The sequence below is a fragment of the Neofelis nebulosa genome, chromosome 1, assembly GCF_028018385.1.
Source record: "Neofelis nebulosa isolate mNeoNeb1 chromosome 1, mNeoNeb1.pri, whole genome shotgun sequence".
NCBI lineage: Eukaryota > Metazoa > Chordata > Mammalia > Carnivora > Felidae > Neofelis > Neofelis nebulosa.
In genome coordinates, this window is record NC_080782.1 from 78,916,670 (window position 1) to 78,939,121 (window position 22,452).

Consider the following 22,452-nt stretch of genomic DNA (forward strand, 5'->3'; position numbering starts at 1 on the left):
AAATAATAAAAATTGATTTCAGTGTAGCAAAGAGTCAATTTTAAATTTAATTCCAAGGGCATAATATTAAAAATTCTTCTGTAATTTCTACCAGGACCTGAAATTCATGTCAACACTGTTTCAATAGATATTGCAATGTACAGGCTATTACCTTCTATCTTCTTGAATTATGGCTTTATATCAGATAAAAATTTATTACAAATAAGTTTACACATTTTGTTTACATTCATTTCTATTGTCTTCAGATTTTGAGGGACCATTTTTTGCTACAATTCTATACAAGGTATTTGCTTTGTTCATATTCTTTTCTTTGATGCCTGCATTAGAAACAAGATCTTTGGGGTACCAGGGTGGCTCAGTTAGGTAAGTTTTCAACTCTTGATTTCAGCTCATTTCATGATCTCACAGTCATGAGTCTGAGTCCTGGATCAAGCTCCACACTGGGCATGAAGCTTGCTTGAGATTCTCTCTCCCTCTCTCTCTGCCTCTCCCCTCCTCATGCATGTCCTCCCTCTCTCTCTCTCTCTCTCACTCACACACACACACACACACTATATATATATATATGTGTATATATATAAATATATATATACACTTATGTGTATATATATATATATACACATGTGTATATATATATATATACACACTATATATATATATATGTATATATATATATATATATATATATATATATACACACACACACACACACATACATAGTAATAAAATAAAAACAAACAAGATCTCTGGCAACAAAACCTGTTAATACAGAAATGCACCTCCATTACTTTGCCAGAAAGACTTGATCTTGGCTGTGTGAAAAAATATTTTCAGGAATCTTCCTGTGCAAACTACTCTTATAAAATAGTCTACATTAAGAATCACAGGAACAGGTAAAGTGATCTCACATTTTGGTTCTGCTGGTTAGCAGAGAAAACTAAAAAGAAAAAAAATATGTTTTATGTTTTTGCAATTTAATACTTAATGTTAAAACTCTCTAAGAAAAATATACAAAGTTTTAACTTACTTCATTTCCTTCATTTCTTTCTGTGCTTCCCCTCATTCTGTTTTTTACTTTATTTAGTATATATACTATATATACACAATGTGGAGTTGTAGGCATGGTTCAACTAATAGTGTCATGAAAAATACTAAAAAAAAAAAACCTGTGTCATTGTCTTTTGTATACGAAACTAAAATGCTAATATCTATCAATCTATTTCTTTGCTTATTTTGTGAAATTTGAGGTTTTCTTATCCAGTAAACTGTTACCATGTGGCAAGCTATGGGAACTTTAAAAGGAAACTGATCTCTCCAGACTTCAGAAAATTAAAGCAAATTATTGTGTATGTGTGTGTGTATGTGTGTGTGTGTGTGTGTGTGTGTGTGTGTTTAACTTTTTAGAAAGAATGAGCAGGGGAGGGGCAGAGAGGAAGGGAGAGAGAGAATCCCAAGCAGGCTCCATGTTCAGCAGAGAACCCAACACAGGGCTTGATCGCATAGCCCTGGGATCATGACCTGAGATGAAATCAAGAGTTGGACATTCAACGGACTGAGCCATCCAGGCACCCCCACACTATTGTGTTTTTTTGTTGCCTGGAGCATAGAATCTAGGCTTTGGGGAGACTGTAGCATCACTGCAATGGTTTGTGAGGTACTCCCACTCTAACACTAGCAGAATTTCAGGGTCTTGAGAGCATTCAAAATGCTTGGAAAACCAAACAGCAAATGAAGCTTCCACACATTGATGGAATATATATGAGTCCTGTCTTAGGAAATTAAAAAAAAAAAAGGCATTTTCATATATTAAATTTTGGGGAGCATTTGTCAACACCACTTTTTACACAGGGTAGTGTCAAGGTGTTTGATATACCTTACCTGATTGAGGGGAATAGTGTTCTAAATCTCTGCTAATAACCCATTAGTATATTCATATCATCAGGTAAGCATCTACTCTGTCCTAGCCAATGTGTGATGCTAGTGATTCAGGGTGACAAAGAAGACATAATCCAGGCCTTAATGGTGCATATATTCCAGTACAATAACAAATAGAAGAGTAAAGCAATTTTAGATGGATATATAATGTAGAGAAAATAAAACCTGGTAATTGAATAGGGAGTAACCGTAGATGGTTGGCCAGGGAAAGTCTAATGCTTTAGGAAGTATGTTTAAGCTGAGTCTGAAATTACTAGATGAGATCAACTTTAAAATATCTAGAAAGAATGCTCCCAGAAAAAAAAGAGACAAAGCCCCTGTGGAAGAGACATGTTTTCTAATTTCAGATATAAAATCAGCATGGTTGAAATTCAGTGATTAAGAGGTATAGTGAGGCACCTGGGTGGCTCATTTGAGCAGTGGACTCTAGATTTCAGCTCAGGTCATGATACAACTCAGGTGAATTCTCTTTCCCTCTGCCCCTCTCCCCTCCTCCCTCTCTCAGGATGGGATGGGATGGGATGGGATGGGATGGGATGGGATGGGATGGGAGGGGAAGGGAGGGGAGGGGAGGGGGGGCGGGGAGGGGAGGGGATAGAGGTATAGTGGTACAAAATATTAAATTTTGTATATACATTTTATATGTTTGAAAAAATATATATATATATATAAATATAAAATATATCTATATAAATATATAGATATATAGATCCCTGGGAACCATGGTAACATGGTTTATTCACTTTTTTATTGTTCATTTTAAAGCATTCTTTGTAAATTTGGATAATTGTCCTTTGTCAAATATATTTTTGTCCTTTGTCAGATATATTTTTGTAGATATTTTTTTACAACTGGTAACAGTTTACTGGATATGAAAACCTCAAATTTCACAAAATAAGCAAAGAAATAGATTGATAGATATTAGCATTTTAGTTTTGTATACAAAAGACAATGACACAGGCTTTTTTTTTAGTATTTTTCATGACACTATTAGTTGAACCATGCCTACAACTCCACATTGTGTATATATAGTATATATACTAAATATATATATAAATAAATGTGTGTATATATATATATATATATATATATATATATAGTGAATTTTTAGAAAGTTCAGAGTGTTTTCTTCCAGAGCATAGGGCTCAGTTATTCTTGCAACAGCTGACTGGGCATGGAAAATATATCTGGCCCAAAGCCATCAAACCATACAGTGATTCAGGAGTTTAATAATAATGCTGGTATATGTGTTCTTCCAGCCAAACTAATCAGTCCTGTCTTGAAGAGTTTTGCATAAAACATGCATAAATAGAGTAAAGGCAGTGGCAAGATCCAGAGCTGAACAATACAAACAAAGAATGCAGAAGAAGCACCAGAATAGCAAATCATGTATAGCTATTGCTAAGGAAGCAATAAATGAACCATGGCCACATGGCTGTACTGTCTCCTAAATGATCATATGGTTCCTGAACAGTATTACGGTCTCTATGAGATCTGAGTGAGCACCAGCTAAGATTGCACTGTTTAATTAATTCCTCATCTATCCTTTTAACACCATACCATTAGTTTATGTATCTGCATAGATTCTATTCTTTACATTCTGTGACAAAGCTTTGATAACACATATGCTATTTCATTCTCATTAAAAATCATTTGATGAGATAAATGTTAAAAGGTTTTAATAGTAAAATCTGAAGGTTATACATTTCGTAAGTAGGAGATATGGGACTAGAATTGAACCATATCTGACACTACTATTAATATTCTAGAATGAACAGACACTAGCCAAGTCTTTTATATAACCCTGATTGACATGTGGCTCCAGTATGCCCAGCTTTAATAAAGGTGAGAATTGGATACAAGTCAAGAGAATGAGAAGACAAACTACAGGCTGGGAGAAAATATTTACAAAAATATATCTGACAAAGGACAATTATCCAAATTTACACAGAATGCTTTAAAATGAACAATAAAAAAGTTAATAAACCAATTAAAAAATGAACAAAAGACCTGAACAGACATGTTACTTATGAGAAATAAGCATATGAAAAGATGCTCATCATCATAGGCACATAGAGAATTGTGAATTAAAATAACCATGAAATAATGCTACACACATAGCAAAAACTGATAAAACACTGACAACACCAAATATTGGTTAGGATGTGGAGCAACAGGAACTCCCATTCATTGCTGGTGGGAATACAAAATGGTACAACCACTTGGGGGGACAGTTTAGCTATTTCTTACAAAAGTAAACATTTACTTTGCCATCTAGCAATGGTGCTTCTTGGCATTTACCCACATGAGCTGAAAACTTAAGTCTATGCAAAAACTTATATACTTATGTTTACAGAATCTTTGTTTATAATAGCCAAAATGTAAAAACAACCAAGATTTCCTTCAATAGGTGAATGGAGAAATAAACTGTGGTACATCCAGACAATGGAATGTTATTTAATGCTAATAAGGAACAGGCTACTAAATCATGAAAGACAGGGAGAAACTTTAGATGTACATTATTAAATGAAATAAACCAATCTGAAAAGGCTACATACTATATGATTTCACCTGTGTGTTGTTTTAGAAAAGGCAAAACTATGAAGATAGCGAAAGGGTCAGTCGTTACCACAGGTTGTGGGGAGGGACAGATGAATAGGTGCAACACAGAGAATTTTTAGGGCAGTGAAACCATTCTGTATGATACCCTAATGATGGATATATGTTAGTATACATCTGTCAAATCCACAGATGTACAACACCAAGAGTGAACCCTAAGGTAAACTATAAACTTTGAGTGACAATGTTTCAGTGTAGGTTCATTGATTATAATAAATGTGCTGGCTCGGATGGGGGATGTTGTTAATGGAGGAGGCTATGCACGTGTTGGAGCAGGTGGTATGTGGGAATTATGTATACTTTTTTATCAGCATTACTGTGAAACTAAAACTACTTTAAAAATAGTCTATTAAAAATGGATATAGTAAATCTGAGAAAAAAACAGAGAACTATTTATAGTCAGTGAATTCTACCTAAAAGGTTTTTTTTGTTTTATTTTAATTAATTTACTTTTTAAAATTTGCAGTGGTGAAAGGAAAACCAGTATGAAATACCACAAAGATTTATTTATTTTTGTACATGTATGTTATCTTTTCCAGTACTCAGTACTGAGAGAGATCACTTTGGCCTGAGGTATTTGTTTCTGTCTTATGTCATAGGAGCACAGTCTGTGGGCAGCTAAGAACAAGGGAAAAGAATGTTAGCTTATGGTAGGTGGCACAGTTCTGAGAGACTATGGATAGTCACACAACCCTGAGACCTCCCCAGGAGAAGAGAGGAATGGGCTTCCAATGTTGTGAACTTGCAGTCCCTGGCACTGGGGGAATTGGGCAGGTTGCCTCCTGTGGCTACCATGGCTTGCAAGTTAAGGAGACTTCTCCAAAGGGAGGGAAAGAGTACAGTATATACATGCATAGAAAAGGTTTCAGAGTTTCCAAAAATTTCTAGTCATGTTGAATGGTCAAGCTTTTTCCCTGTTAGAGAAAATCCATAAAGTCCAAGAAAGATGGCTGTCTCTTCAAATGCACAGACACCAATGCAAAGCAAGAAACTTGAAGAATAAAGGGAATATGACACAGCCTAAGGAACAAAATAAATTCCCAGTAACCTACTCTAAAGAAATGGATATTTACGAATTGCCTAAAAAATAATGCAAAATAATCTTCTTAATAGTGAACTACAAGAGAACACAGATGGACAACTAAACAAAATCAAGGATACTAATGCATGAACAAAATAAGACTATCAACAAAGAAAAAACATAAATAAACCAAATTCTGAAACTGAAAAATACAATAACTGTATTGAAAAATTCAATGGAAAGCTCAACCACAGACTTGATTGAATAGATGAACAATCAGTGAATCCAAAAACAAGTCATTGGAAATTATCTTAAAACCATACATATACATAAGAAAACTATACTGTCACTCAGCTTGTGAATTATTTGAGGCCTCAGCCTAAAGCATCAGCAGTTATACTGCTCATGGATTAGAAGAATTCATACTGTGAAAATGTCAATACTATCCAAATCAGTCTACATATTCAATCCAATCCTGATAAAAACAAAAACAAAAACAAAAACAAACAAACAAACAAAACTCCAACAGCATTTTTCACATAAATACAAAAAATAATCCTAGTATTTGTATGGAACCACAAAAGATCCTGAATAATCAGAGCCATCTTGAGAAAGGTAAATGGTGAAGGCATTATGCTTCCTGACTTCAAGCTACATTACAAAGCTATAATAAACAAAACAGTATGTTATAGGGCTAAAAGCAGACACATAGATCAAAGTAACATAATAGAAGGCCCAGAAATAAACCTAGGAATATTTGTTCAATTAATTTACTACAAAGTAGCCAAGAATACACAATGAGGAAAAATAGTCTCTTCAATAAATGGTGTTGGGAAATGTGGACAGCCCCATGAAAAGAATGAACCTAGGCATGCCTAGGTGGCTCAGTCAGGTAAGTGACTCTCGATCTCATAGTTCATGAGATTGAGCCCTGAGCCCTGTGATGTCAGAGATTCTCTCTCTGCTACTCCCCTGTTTGCTCACTCTCCCTCTCTCTCAAAATAAATAAATAAACGTAAAAAAAAAAAAAAAAAAAAAAGAAGAATGAAACTGGACCACTATCATGCACCATACACAAAAGTCACTCACAGTGGATTAAAGATTTGAATGTGAAACCTGAAACCATAAAACTCCTAGAAGGAAACTCCTTAATGTCAGTATTAATGATTAATCTTGGGTTTGACAACAAAAGCAAAGGCAACAAAAGCAAAAATAAACAAGTGGGACTACATCATACTGAAAAGTTTCTGCAAAGCAAAGGAAATGGCCAACAAAAAGAAAAGGCAACCTACAGAAGGGGAGAAAATATTTCCAAATGGTATCTAATAAAGTGTCAATATTGAAAATATATTAAGAACTCATACAACTCAATAGCAAAACAAATCCCACAAATAATCTGATTAGAAATGGGCAGAGGAATTGAATAGACATTTTTCCAAAGAGGACATACAAACAGGTAACAAGTATATGAAAAAGTGCTCAACATCACTCTTCATGAGGAAAATGCAAATAAAAACCATAATGAGATATCACCTCACACCTGTTAAGATGGCTATTATGAAAAAGACCAGAACGGTTGGCAAAGATGTGAAGAGAAGGCAACCCTTATGCTCTCTTGGTGGAAATGTAAAATGGTTTAGCACTATGGGAAATAATATGGGGCTTCCTAAAAAGATTAAAAACAGATCATACGGGGGCGCCTGGGTGGCTCATTTGGTAAGAGTCTGACTTCACTCAGGTCATGATCTCACAGTTTGTGGGTTCTAGTCCTGTGTTGGGCTCTGTGCTGACAGTTCAGAGCCTGGAGCCTGTTTCTTGTCCTGTGTCTCCCCCTCTTTCTCTGCCCCTCTACCGCTCACACTCTGTGTCTCAAAAATAAATAAATATTAAAAAAGAAAAACTTTTAAGAAATAAAATAAAAGCAGATCATATGAACCAGAAATGTCAATTTTGGATATATATCCAAAATCATTGAAGTCAAGATTTCAAAGAGATTTATGCACTCTCAGGTTCATTGCATTATCCATACTATCCAACATATGGCAACAACCTGAAGGTTCTTCAAGAGCTGCATGGCTAAAGAATCTTGGATATATACATACAATCAGAATATTAATCAGCCTTAAAAAGGAGAAAATCCTGTCATATGCAACAACATGTATTAACCTGGAGGGCATTATGCTACGTGAAATTAGCCAGTCACAGAAAACTATGATTCAAATTTATATGAGATACCTAAAATAGAGTCATAGATCATAGAATGGTGGTTGCTAGGGCCTGGGGGAGGGAGTGTTTGGGAGTTGCTGTTCATTGGGTATAAAGTTTTACTTATGCAAGATGAGTAAATTCTAAAGATAAGCCATAAAACATTGTGTCTATAGTGAACAGTACTTACTACATTATACACTCAAAACATTGTTAGAAAGGTAGATCTCAGGATAAGTGTTCTTATAACAAAAAGATAAGATAAATTTAAAAATAAAAAAGAACAAAGTACTTAAGATGTAAGAAAGAACGTAATAAATAGCTATTGCATAAGTCTAAATGCTTGTTCTCTCCATCTTAGGAATTTGATTTTATTGCATTTCTTCTTAATTAAAACCATTCAATCAATAAGATCTCTCAGATTTTCAAAGCCAAATAGGTATCTCAGAAATTAGATTTAAGGCATCCCTAAAGAACAATTCATTTAGCACTGATTTAAAAACCATCCTACAAAATATGGCATTTGGTCTAAGTAATTCTATTAAGGAAACTCTGTAGTTTCATGTAAATTTTACCATGTCTGAAGCTACCAGAAATAATCTAATTTGTGAAGATACTGGATATTATAATTCAATTTGTTTGGATTAATAATTTACATTTTTCACTGTTAATATAACCTTAGGTTAATCTTAAACATCTATGAAATTAAAGTAGCCTAAACCTAGTAAATTTGTTATAGAGAATAGGAAGTTTTGATTATTTATGTTTTCTATAAGACAGTAAATATTGCACAACCTAGAATTACACCTACATTTTTTTTAATGTTCATTTATTTTTGAGAGAGAAAGAGAGGGGAGAGGGAGGGGCAGAAAGAGAGGGAGACACAGAATCCAAAGCAGGCTCTAGGCTGTGAGCTGTCAGCACAGAGCCCAATACGGGGCTCTCACTCATGAGCCAAGAGTTCATGACCTGAGCAGAAGTCGGCTGCTTAACCGACTGAGCCACCCAGGCACCCTGACACTTACATTTTTATACTCTGGTAAAACCAGGGCAAAATTATATTATCAAAATACTCTAATTTAAATGATTCATTTTACTTGAAATATCATATAAAAATTTCTCCCTTTTTATATTTGTAAAACCATATTAACACTCTATTTAAAAGCATGAAAAACTTGTTTAAAACTTGGCGGTACCATGTTTCACATAGAAGAGACACAGAAAGATTTTCTTTTACAGATGAAAAACACAAATTCTGAAAAAGTCTGCACTAGTTTCTCTTCTCCTGCCAAAATGACAAAAAGAAAACAGCAAAACAGACATTTTAAGGGAAAAAATGAAAAATGCCTGAATGAATTAAACTCTCACAGGAGACTATAATTCTCTATAGAAGACTCGCTCAGTGTGGGACGACCAGAAGACTAAGCTGAGCAAAAAAGAACCCATGAGAGCTAATGTTTTCACTTTCTGTTGACAAGTAGCACAGTACTTGTGAATGAAACTTCTGAAGAAATCTGAGTGGCTCCTTTATACTGTTAAAGTGTAAGAAGATTACTGAAGGTAAGAACAAAACAAAACAAAGAGCAACAAAAAAACATACACATAAAACTAGGTCTGTTAATCCCTAGAGAAGGAAACCCATGATGGAAGTGATTGCATGGCTTGCTAATGCTAAGTGGTACAATTAGGAATTTTTAAGTGCAGGAAGAGGGGTGGGGGTGGGGGTTCACCTAAGTTGAGCTAATTAAGCAAAAATTCCTAATAGGCCTGAACTTAGTTTATTAAAATAAGTCCCTGGGTTCCTTGTTTAGGAAATAGTCTTTATTTGAGTCTAGTAAGAGTCTGGTGTATTGTGGTATAATGGAGTCTCTCAGAGTCACTTGTAAGAAAACACTACATGTAGTTTTGATGTCACCTAGGCAAGTGTCACATTAGATCTATGATAGATCAGAAAAACTGCAAATAGTGAACTACACTGTTTCAATAAATGATGTTGTTTCCAACTTGATAGTGTTTATGGATTGTTTCAATTAGTTTTCACCATAGAAATAGAAAGGTTATGAGGCTTTTAACTTTTACCACTGCAGAAAGTAAATAGGAAACTGTGTAGCGAGGTTTAAAGTTTACAAGATCATGGATATCTCCTAATCCAAGAGCTTCATTTGTATATAAACCTTCTGGTATAAGAAATGTGTCATTTGCCCAACATTAGACCCTGTGCGAATTGGAGAAGTATTACTGGGGTCCATGTTGGGGAAAACAAAACAAAAAAAAACAAAAAACCCAAAAACAAGTGGCTGTTTTTCCATTGTACTTACTGCCTACCTTAGCTTATGTAATTTTCTAAGACATTCCTATGTTTAAAAGTAATAGAATATTGAATTTTTAAAACAATAGTTTAAAGAGTGATTATTTTGACCAGCTATGTTATGGGTAGATGTATAAAATAAAACTAAAAAAAAAACAAACAAACAAACAAAAAAAAAACCAAACAATTTCCCATTAAAGAAAAACATTCGTTGTGCATCTGCACTTTTTCCTTTTATTTCCTTAAGTAAAACTAAGACTCCAAGTCTATTTAAGACCTATTATCTGGGGCACCTGGATGGCTCAGTTGGTTGAGTGTCTGACTCTTGCTTTCAGCTCAGGTCATGATCTTGCATTTTGTGAGATCAAGCCCCAGGTCGGGCTCCGCACTGACAGCACAGAGCCTGCTTAGGATTCTCTCTCTCTCCCTCTTTCTCTGCTCCTCCTCTCACTCACTCTCTCTCTAAATAAATAAATAAACATTAAAAAAAAAAGACCTATGTCTAACAGCACTCACTTTCTGTCATAATTAATATTTCTGATTGCTCTTCTTGGCTTGCAGTAAAATCATTGCAAAGACTATTTTATCCTTCTAGTGATAGATATCTACAGCATCCCAACCACTGTTAAAATTCAATCTCACCTTTTCTGGAACTGTTTGAATAGATAAATAGGAAAATGTAACCGTATATTGGCAACTATAGACATCCTTAGACTTTCCACTAAGTTAATGAAAAATTTAGTTTTTGGGAGCATTGATTTCATCCAATTTTCAAACTGAGTTACTGCAAACCTACATTAAAAATTTAAAACATAATGTCAAGATTATAAAAGGACACAATCTCTCTGTACACAAACCTCCCGTAGTGACTTTTGCAAATTAAAATGCTGGAAATCAAAGCATGGATGCTTAGAAATAAGGACCCTTATTAAAAAGAGGACATAGGGTAAATCATGTTGTTAGCCTTTTCAAATTTAAGTATTTTAGGTGACAACATAATTATTTAATGTTCTTAATTAAACTGATAGAATGAGGAAAACCTAAGAAATATTTCTACTATAAAAATTTAACTTAAAAAATAAACATTCTTGGTATGATATAACATGTAAACTTATAGTAAAATAATTTTCTTAACATAGGGATTCTTCAGAATAAATGCCAAGATAGGAATTAATTTACCTTTTAGAACCTTGAAAATTGATGCACACTTTTTTCCTCCAGTGGTCATTTAAACTGGCTTTAAATCTTACTGAGTAATACGCTCTAGGTTTGTTTTTGGATGATCACCTAATTTAGAAAGGGCTTTCCATTTAAAAACAACAATAATTTTAAATATTGTCATTCAATGTTTGCTTTAGGGTTTAATGATTAAGAAGGAGTAGAGCCTGTCACTTTGGGTCAGTTGAATTTAAGTTAAATTCATTACTATATGGAATATAAGTCTATATAGGTTAAGAAGCATCTGGTTTACATTTAAATATATAGAAAATTGTACAATTGAAATAAAATATAACCTAGGTTTTCATTAACTTCCTTTAAAATTGTAGAAGAACGATGATTTCAAATGGATGAGTCCAAGTCAGGGTATGTATTACTATTTTTTCTTTAATTTTATTTATTTTGGAGAGAGCATGTGCAAGCAGGAGAGGAGGAGAGAAAGAGGGAGACAGAGGATCTGAAGCAGGCTCTCAGCTATCAGCAGAGAGCCTGACGTGGGGCTCAAACTCACAAACCATAAAATCATAACCTGAGCTAAAGGTGGGCTCTAAACCAACTGAGACGCCCAGATGCCCCTATTCCTTTTCTTTTACTGTGATATAATTAACATATAACATCAGTTTCAAGTGTGCAAAATAATATTTTAATATTTGTATATACTGTGAAATAATCACTACAATAAGTTGAGGTAATATGCATTACTACACAGTTCTTGTGATGAGAACTTTCAAATTTTATTCTCACAGCAACTTTCAAATATACAATACAGTATTAACTATAGACACTATGCTGTACATTACATCCACAACCTTTAATTTACAGTTGGAAGTTTATATCTTTTGACACCTTTCACCCATTCTGCCCACCCCCATCCCCTTCTTCTGGCCACCACCAATCTGTTCTCTATATCTATGAGGTGTTTTGTTTTAGATTGCACATATAAATGAGATCTTACAGTTTGTTTTTCTCTCGCTTGTTTCACTTAGCATAAAGTCATCATGGCCCATCTATAGTATCAGAGATTCTTTTTTATGGCTACATAATATTCAGTTATGTGTGTGTGTGTGTATAAATATATATGTAAGTTCCACTATAAATACATATCACATTTTTTATCCATTCATCCATTGATGGACACTTAGGTTGTTTCCATGTCTTGGCTTTTGTAAATAATGCTGTAATAGCTATGGCAGGGCATATATCTTTTTGAGTTAGTGCTTTCATTTCCTTCAGATAAATACACCGAAGTGGAATTTCTGGATCATATAGTAGTTCTATTTTAATTTTTAATGGGAACTCCATACTTTATTCCATAGTGACTACACCAATTTACATTCCCCTCAACAGTGCACAAGGGTTTCCTTTTCACCACCTCCTCTTCAACATTAGTTACTTCTCATCTTATTGATAATAGCCATCCTAATAGGTGTGAGATCATTGTGGTTTTGATTTCCTTTTCTTGGTAATTAGTGATGTTGAGTGCCTTTTCATCTACCTGTTATCTATTTGTATCTTCTCTTTGGAAAAATGTCTACTCGGTCCCTCTGCCCATTTTTTAATCAGTTTATTTTTTCCCAACTGATGTATAAGTTCTTTATGTATTTTCGGATATTAAGACCTTCTTGGATACAATTTTCAGATATTTTCTCCTACTTCATAGGATGCATTTTCATTTTGTTGATGCTCTCCTTCACTCTGCAGAAAGATTTCAGTTTGAGGCAGTCCCACTTGTTTATTTTTGCTTTTGTTTCCTTTGCTTTTTATTTCACAACTGAAAAATCATCACTGAGACTGATATCCAGGTCCTTACAGCCTATGTCTTCTTTTATAAGTTGTATAGTTTCGGGGCACCTGGGTGGCTCAGTCAGTTGGGCATCCAGCTCTTGGTTTCAGCTCAGGACATGATTTCATAGTTTCATGAGTTCAAGCCCCATGTTGAGTTCTGTGCTGGCAGGGCAGAGCCTGCTTGGGATTCTGTCTCCCTCTCTGCCACTCCTCCGCTCACACTTAAATAAATAAGCCTAAAAAATTAAAAAAAAAAAAAAACTTTTATAGTTTCAGGTTTTATGTTCAAGTCTTCAAACCACCTTGAGTTAGTTTTTGTATATGGTGTTAAATAGTGGTGCAGTTTTCCTAGCACCACTTATTGAAGAGACTATCTTTTCATGGTATATTCTTGACTCCTTTGTAGTTAATTGACTATATATGCATAGGCTTATTTCTGGGCTGTCTATTATTCTATTCCATTGATATGTGTCCCTTCTTAATGCCAGTACTATAATGTTTTGATTACTGTAGCTTTGTAATGTAGTTTGAAATCAATTATGTGTTCAGTTTTGTTTTTTGCTTTAGTTTTTTTTTGTTTGTGTTTTGTGTTTGTTTATGGGGGGGGTGGTCAAGATTTCTTTGATTCTTCAGGGTCTTTTGTGGTTCCATACAAGTGTTACACTTGTTCTATTTCTGTGAAAAATGCCAATGGAATATTGATAGAGGTTGAATTGAATCTGTAGATCACTTTGAGTAATATGGTAATGTTAATGGGATATAATATGTGGGTGATAGTAATTTTTGCAATATATAACCATGGGATATCTTTTTATTTGTCTTTTTTCAATTTCTTTCACCAATGTCTTACAGCTTTCATTGTACAGGTCTTTCATCTCCCCAGTTAAATTTATTTCTAAATTCTTTTTGATGCAATTGCAAATTGGACTGTTTCCTTAATTTGTTTCTGATAGTGTACAGAAATGCAACACATTTTTGTATATTTTGTATCCTGTAACTTTACCGAACTTATTAGTTCTAACAATTATTGGTGAAATATTTAAGGTTTACTGTATATAATATCGTGTCATCTGCAAATAATGACAATTTGACTTCTTTTATTGGAATGCTTTTTATTTCTTTTTCTTGGTTAATTGCTCTGGCTAAGACTTCCAATACTATGTTGAATAAAAGTGGTGAGAATGAACATCTTTGTCTTCTTCCTTATCTTAGAGAAAAAACTTTCAGATTTTCATTATTTAGCATGATTTTAGCTGTGGGCTTATCATCTATGGTCTATATAATATGTTGAAGTTCCCTTTGTATATACTCCCTTCAGTTTTTATCGTAAATCGATGTTAAATTTTTTTTCACCTGCTTTTTCTGCACCTATTGAGATGATCATATGGTTTTTATCCTTCTTTTTTTAAATGTGTTATCTACATTGATATGTCTTATTGTTTATGTTACATTAACCAAAGTACATTTTGATTGGCTTATCTAAACTTGATTGATGACATCCAGGAATTATTATGTCCAATATAAGGTGCATACTCATGTCACCATAGCTTCCACCAAACTTATCAATGGCTATGATCACAAAATGGATATCTGCTCTGACTGAAATAAATTGTAATACATTTGCTCATAAAGTTTGTCAATATTTTTCTATTACTGTTTAGTTGTTTTAACTGCCGTTTAATTGTTTTCTTAATTTGTTGGGTGCATATTATTTGTTTTGACAATTCCTTAACTGTCTCTTTCAACCTGTTTCTTGATGTTTTAGATTAATACTTCCAATGCCAACTTGACCTATTCATATAAATACCCTAAAGAACCCACTGCTAAATCATATTCTAAATCGATACAATAGTTTGGGTTTTAAAAAGAGAAGTCTGATTATAGTTTGCAGGGAGAATTTCAGAACAAAATGTATAAGAAGTAAGAAGAACTCATTAATCTCTCCCAGGATGTGAATGAATTTTGAAGCCATTTTTTGGAGCACAGTCAAAAAAAAAAAAAAAAAAAAGCTTTGAGGCAAAAAGTAGAAAGTTCACTTTTGATATGCAGATTTTGAAGTGTTAGAATGTTTTTAAGTGTGGATGACTTTGCTTCTACCTCATTATAGTGTGAATTCTATATGTACAGTGAACAATAGTGGTTTTTATTATAATAGTTGGTTCATTTAATCTTCTCGGGGCACATCATTCTAGTTAACATGATCCTGCCTTACAAAAAAGTGGCTTAAGTAAATATTAAGTGACAGATATGCTTGGGTAAGAGGAAATGGTTTAAGATGTTCTTTCCCATTTGAGTCCTTGCAGTACATTTTAACAGAAGTATAGACATGTACAATCATGGAAAACACCTCTGAACGGTTTGTCAGTTTTTGAGAAAACTTAATATTAGAGAGTGAGAATTTCAAGGAGCAAGTATTTAGGGAAGACTTAGATTTCTAATTTAGAAAAATTAGAAACACAGTATACTACACGAGGGCTTCAGGATATAAAATAGAGGGCCAGAGATTATATATTAGTTACCATACCTAAAACTTTATATTTTGTTATTTTTGCTAACATTTCTTTTCTGACCCCGTATCAATTTTCACAAAAACATTATAGTATTATGGAAACATTAATTTAGCAGAGATCTTGCCAGTTTTCTAACAGCTCAATATATCCCAGCAGTACTGAAACAAATTGGTCCATCTATATTTCTAATCCAGACATTAAACATAAATATATCCACACTTCGATAAGAACCTGTCAGAAAACAGAATCTATTGTTGGTAGAATTCTATCTATAATTATATTTTTCTAGATGTTAATATTTATCAAAAGCTATTTTGCCATTTGGAGATGAGCACCTTCCATTAAATAGGATATAGTGGCTATATAAGACCTCAGTATGGTCACATAGAATGGAATTTTGAGAGTTAATTCTCTTCGTTAAAAATACAGTTTGCTAAACTCAGAAGAGAAAGGGGGGTGCAATTAATGGGCAGAAACATTACTAACTATTAACGTAATAAGCAGAACAAGGATTAAACTAAACAGACTCACGGAAGCAAAAATATTACTTACTAGAAAAGTATTTATTGAATGCCTACTCTTTGCAAAACTCTTTGACAGACATTTGGGATACAGTGGTAAACAAGATTGTTCTCTTGCTATCATGGAACAAGATGTTTTAATAGCTTCACTGAGAGAAAACAATGAACTAGTTTTTCCAGTCCTTACCTAATTCTCTGTCATCTTTCACCTAAACAGACCTCTGCCACCAGTGAACTAGAAAAACAGAAACACAAAGTCAAAGTCAGTAAAAATCTGGAGTAAATGAGACAGGGAAACAGAGATACAAGGGTAAAGTTCTGGGTTTTGCTTGCAGTACTCTGGGAGTCTACAAAGACTTGTTTACACTTAAAGAGCTTACAGGATATACTTCCTCAACCACTCAAAACTATGAAAATATAATTATCAAAAGTAAAATTTTACCCTCAAGTTAATATAAAATAAACATACATCATATGTTTTATATAACCCATTATTAATGAAGGCTTTGGTGAAACACCATGTACAACTCTATGACGAAATCATATTGATTCTTTAGGAAGTAGTTGTGAGAAATGATTCCCAGATGAGGTTATTTCCCTCCCCACAATCCTAGTGAGGCAGACAGATCATTGTGATATAGTTATCCCTTTTTACACTGCCACACTATTACGCTTGAAAAACAGTAGTTTTCAAAAAGGTAAGATCATAGCTTTAATGCAAACATAAAATGAGCCAATATATGATCTTATTTAACCCATTAATTAATGAGGGGGAAATTAAGTTATTATAATTGGTTCAACAGATATCAGAGAAGCTAAATTATTTATAGTCAATTTAACAAAGAAATATTAGTATAGCATTGCTGGGTTAGATATAAAACTGGTTAATGCTCAACAGGCCATAAATCTTCAGAGCAATCTGTTCCACCAGATGGAATTTCTTTGTGTGAGTACAGTAGGAAAGTCTACAAGAAGAAATTTTACTTAGTCTGAAAACTATAAATCAATCATACAAAGTAAGATCAAGTATGTATATTACTTTAGATTACCATTGTGTATTTTTTGGTCATCATTGTATGCCAAAAGGACTTGGCCCCAGAATGTTTGCCTTATTTTGCCACATTTTAGAATAATGATTTTTTATAAGCTTTGTCACATGGATAATATTTCCAGATCTCCTGGCAGTATGAAAAACTTAACTATTTGAATGATTTCATAACCCCCTTTCTCTTAGTTTGAGGTGTGAGGAAAACCTTTCTCTCTCTCTTCCTTTCTCCTCTCCCTCTCTCCCTCTCCCTTTCCATCTTAATCTTGAGGAAAAAATATATTCTGCTGACAGTACTTTCTGACGAAATCTTCCCTTGCAAAGTTCAATCCCATCATTTTATACTCTGGACAGAGATGATCACTAACATGGGCAGAATTTATCTGTAAAAAGTGTAAAGGGTCATTCACCTTTCTTCTGGATGAGGGGATATTTGTAATCTTTTGTAAATTCTTTGACTTTGGGGTTCAGGCAAAACAGTAATGGGGAGAGTCCATATTAACATTCTGTTTTACCTTCACAGATTTCACTTTATAAGATTCATCACTAATGTTTTGAAAATTGCCTATAACTATAGTTATTGTATATTTAGTTCAATTTGGAGAGCTACATATCTCCTGTTATCTCTAAATTCTGAGCCCACTGGGCCCTTGCCTGTAATTTGATCTAAATAAAAGTTTTAATGTGTACATTAAACAGAAAACTTATTTCCTGGCTCAGATCTAAGCTGAAAAGGTAATCCCTGTAGCTCCGTTTCTCAAATGACCGTGCGTGTGGGTGTGGTTTCAATCTCATCTGAAGCACTCAGTAGAAATATAAATGATTGTGTCTCTACCCAGTTTTTTCAATCCTTATCTTGGGAGACTCTGTTGAGAGTCTGTACTTTTCATACTCTCCATAGATGATTACAGTACCCAACCAGGCTTTTAAGGAATGATTTGTTGTTTAATGTTCATGGTTTTGATACTTCCTGCATATCCAAATGGAGCATCACATCTTTAAGCAGTAGCTGGTTAGTTTACTACTTAGTCATTTCAAGTAAATGTTCATTTGGCTCTTCCCCTTCTCCCTACTTATATAAAACAGAAAAACTAGGACAAAATTCAAAATGTCAAAGTCAGTTATAAATGCTACTACTCAAATAAACGTACAGTCATTTTATTTCAGCATTTTAGTATTGTTTTTAATATTTTAAAAATAATGGAGTGTTTCACATTTACTATGGACACAGGTAAATACATTGGAAATATCCCTTGTTTACATTCAGGCCATTATTATCAGTAGATAAAATGATAGCTTTTTGAAATATCTGCGTTTGGAAATCTACCTCTAAAATATGTCAGAAGCTTTTTGAGTAATAAAGCACAGATAAGAGACTGATGCTCCTTAGATGATGGGATAATGCTCTGGGTGGTTTAATAGAACTGCCAGTTATCTGTTGTGGCCTCCAGGTCTTGACAGTGGGATGTGGCTCTTGGCCTCATATTTTCATATATTTTAATGGCAGGCTGGCACTCTAGTATGAAATTATTTTCAGTTTATTCCATATGGCTACAAAATCTGGTTATATGACACAACTGGCATATAACTGGAAAAATTTGAGTTTTAGAGAAGTAACACAGTGACAATTTCTAAAGTTCTGGCTACCAGCGAGACACCTAAGATCTTAACATATCTACTTTTTGAGACTTTTCTCTTACCTTTTCCTTCCCTGGACATCACGCCTAGATGTGCACACATCTTTACCCTTCTGAATGTGCCATTCTTTTTGCCTTTGTGGTATTTCGTTTATTGGTCCATCTGGGGGAATCAACTTGACCCCCAATTTCACATGACCAATTCCCATTCAACTTTAAGGTTCAATTTAGAGGACAACTCACTCCACATGGCTTCAGTCATTATTTCCTTTCTTCATAAAAGATACACTTGCATGAACTACCATAAAAGCCTATACTCTAATCTGTCATAGAGTTCATGACATACTGAAATTATTTACTTGCCTGTCATCTTTACTAGGCAAAATATTCCTTGGACATTTTATCTCTTTCATTATGATCACCTAATTAGAAGCTTGTAACTTTGTAGGCATTCAAATAAAGATTGATAATTTAGTTATCCTTAGTTGATAATATTCTTACTTTTGAAATGTAGAAATAAGAGATATTATAAGGATTGTATCCTAAAGAAAACTTGTCAACAAAATTTTCCATGTGATATTATGGTATTTTCCCATTGACTTAAGTAATATTTTCAGTTACATATATCATATGGATTTTCATTTTAGGTTGCTTTTCATATACTTGTGTCAGCACTCTGATAAACAAATTTCCAGTAACTTTTTCTGAAGTCTGTGAAGATGCATCAGTTGTCCTTGACATTAAAATATAAGTATATATTGATTTATAATATTTTACAAATTTTATCAAATAATCATTAAAGTGTGTATATATTTATTCTATGTAAAATATGTAAATACTGATAAGAAGCTCATAAGTATTGTTTTTTATTTGTTAGTTGACCAAGAATTACAATTTTTTTATAAAATTTCTTAGAACCACAGAACATCTCAACAAACATATATCTGAACATGTACTGGTTTAAAGGATTTACCAAATTTTATTCTTTTTCAAGTTCCTTGAATTATGAAATTTGAATTAGCCATTAATGATGCCAAACAGCATTCTAAAAATATCATACCGTTTTAGAATTAGGAAGTATAATACTAAGGAATTTTGAATATATACCAGCAAAGATTTAATCTTAATTTGATCATCAATGATTTTATGACTTTGAAATGAACATATTTTAGCATGTTCTACATTCCTTATTATAAAAACCTTAAGTGTTCAAATAAAACATTAGGTGTTCAATTTATGATAAATGATGGTTTGTTTAATGACATTGTCTGATTACTGATTTGGTATATTTTTCAGTGTTTTCTTTTTTGGAGAGCAAATATATCATGGAAAATCTGTGATTATAATGTCCAGAGTGAGATTATTTTCTATGCCATTTTGACTAGTGGAAATCAATGGTGTATGATGAACTTTAACTTAGCTCTACCCAGATAATACAAAATCGATATTTTATTCTAAGTTGGAAATGACAAATATCAAGTTATAATTCAAGGTTTTATGTAGGTTACTATACTCATAATAAAATAATTTTTCATAATAATATAATGGGAAACTTAGTTGCATTTTCTCTTTATCTTTTTAAAATTTAAATATAGATATAAAATGTTATATTAGTTTCAGATATATAATGTATTGATTTGACACTTCTATACATTATTCGGTGTTCACCATAAGTGTAGCAACCATCTGTCACCATACGATGCTATTAAATATTATTGACTATATTCTCTATGTTGTACTCATCATCTGTTATTTTGTTGTGACTTATTTTATAACTAAAAGTACATTTTAATCCCCTTTATCTATTTCACTCATCCCCCTTCCCATCTCCCCTCTGGCAAACCTTCTGGTTTCTTTCTTTATATAAGCATCTGTTTCTGGCTTTTGTTTCATTGGTTGGTTGTTTTGGTGTTGTTTTTGTTTTTTATATTCCATATATTAAAAATGTATATATGTTATATATATATATATGTATATATATATATAAAATATATGTTGTATATATACATATATATGTTATACAAATACATATATATATATATATATATATATATATATATATATGGCAAATATATATTTGCCATAAAAAAGGAGACATTTGCTCCTTGTGGCAAATGTCTTCTCCCATTCAGTAGGTTGTCTTTTGTTCTGTTGGTGATTTCCTCTGCTGTGCAAACATTTTGGGTGTAGTTCTAATAGTTCATTTTCACTTTTGTTTCTGTTGCCTGAGGAGACATATTCATAAACATGTTGCTAAAGGCAATGTCCAAAAGATTACTATTTTTTCTTTAAGGGGTTCAATGGTTTCAGGTCTCACATTTAGGTCAGAATAATCCATTTGAGTTTATTTTTGTATATGGTGTAAGAAAGTGATCCAGTTTCCCCAACATCACTGTTAAAAAGACTGTCTCTTCCCCGTTGTATATATATATATATATTCCTTGGGTAAATATGCAGTAATGCAATGAATGGATCAAATGGTATTTCTTTTTTAATTTTTTTTTTTTAATTTTTTTTTTCAACGTTTTTTATTTATTTTTGGGACAGAGAGAGACATAGCATGAACGGGGGAGGGGCAGAGAGAGAGGGAGACACAGAATCGGAAACAGGCTCCAGGCTCTGAGCCATCAGCCCAGAGCCCGACGCGGGGCTCGAACTCACGGACCGCGAGATCGTGACCTAGCTGAAGTCGGACGCTTAACCGACTGCGCCACCCAGGCGCCCCTCTTTTTTAATTTTTGAGAAGCCTCTATATTGTTTTCCAGAGTGGATGTACCAATTTACATTCCCACCAACAGTACACAAGGGTTCCCTTTTCATCTTCCCCCAAATTATTATTTCTTATATATTTTTTATAATACCTATTCAAATTGGTGTGAGGTAATATCTCCTTGTGGTTTTGATTTGTATTTCCCTGATAATTAGTGGTGTTGAGCACTTTTCATGTATCTGTTGGCCATCTGTCTGTCTTCTTTGGAAAAATACCTATTCTGTTCCTCTGCCCATTTTTTTTAAAGCTTATTTATTTTTAAAGAGACAGAGATAGCATGGGTTGGGGGGTGGGCATAGAGAGAGGGAAAGTGAGAATCCCAAGCAGGCTCTGTGCTGCCAGCAAAGAGCCTGATGTGGGGCTTCGACTCATGAAACCGTGAGATCATGATCTGAGCAAAAACCAAGAGCTGGACACTTAACCAACTGAGTTACCCAGGTGTCCATCCTCTGCCCATTTTTAATTGGATTGTTTGTTGTTTTGGTGTTGACTTGTATAATTTTTTAATATATTTTAGATATTAACCCCTCATTGGATATATCATTTGCAAATGTCTTCTCCCATTCAGTAGGTTGTCTTTTGTTCTGTTGGTGATTTCCTCTGCTGTGCAAACATTTTGGGTGTAGTTCTAATAGTTCATTTTCACTTTTGTTTCCGTTGCCTGAGGAGACATATTCATAAACATGTTGCTAAAGGCAATGTCCAAAAGATTACTATTTTTTCTTTAAGGGGTTCAATGGTTTCAGGTCTCACATTTAGGTCAGAATAATCCATTTGAGTTTATTTTTGTATATGGTGTAAGAAAGTGATCCAGTTTCCCCAACATCACTGTTAAAAAGACTGTCTCTTCCCCGTTGTATATTTTTGCCTCTTTTGTC

The 22,452-nt window shown here is 33.6% G+C and overlaps 2 long non-coding RNA genes across 3 annotated transcripts in view; one reads left to right on the forward strand and one right to left on the reverse strand.

Moving 5' to 3' along the window:
• Positions 1-22,452, forward strand: part of LOC131509944 (uncharacterized) — a 175,670-nt gene that overhangs the window by 24,427 nt on the left and 128,791 nt on the right. The window lies entirely within an intron of this gene.
• Positions 11,845-22,452, reverse strand: part of LOC131509939 (uncharacterized) — a 156,311-nt gene continuing 145,703 nt past the window's right edge. Inside the window, exons 6-7 of one of the 2 annotated variants that reach the window (XR_009260800.1) lie at positions 16,310-16,357; positions 11,845-13,327 (exon numbers count right to left, since the gene is read on the reverse strand). This is a non-coding gene — a long non-coding RNA (uncharacterized LOC131509939). The remainder of the gene's footprint in view (positions 13,328-16,309; positions 16,358-22,452) is intronic. The other variant, XR_009260803.1, reaches the window with a different exon arrangement.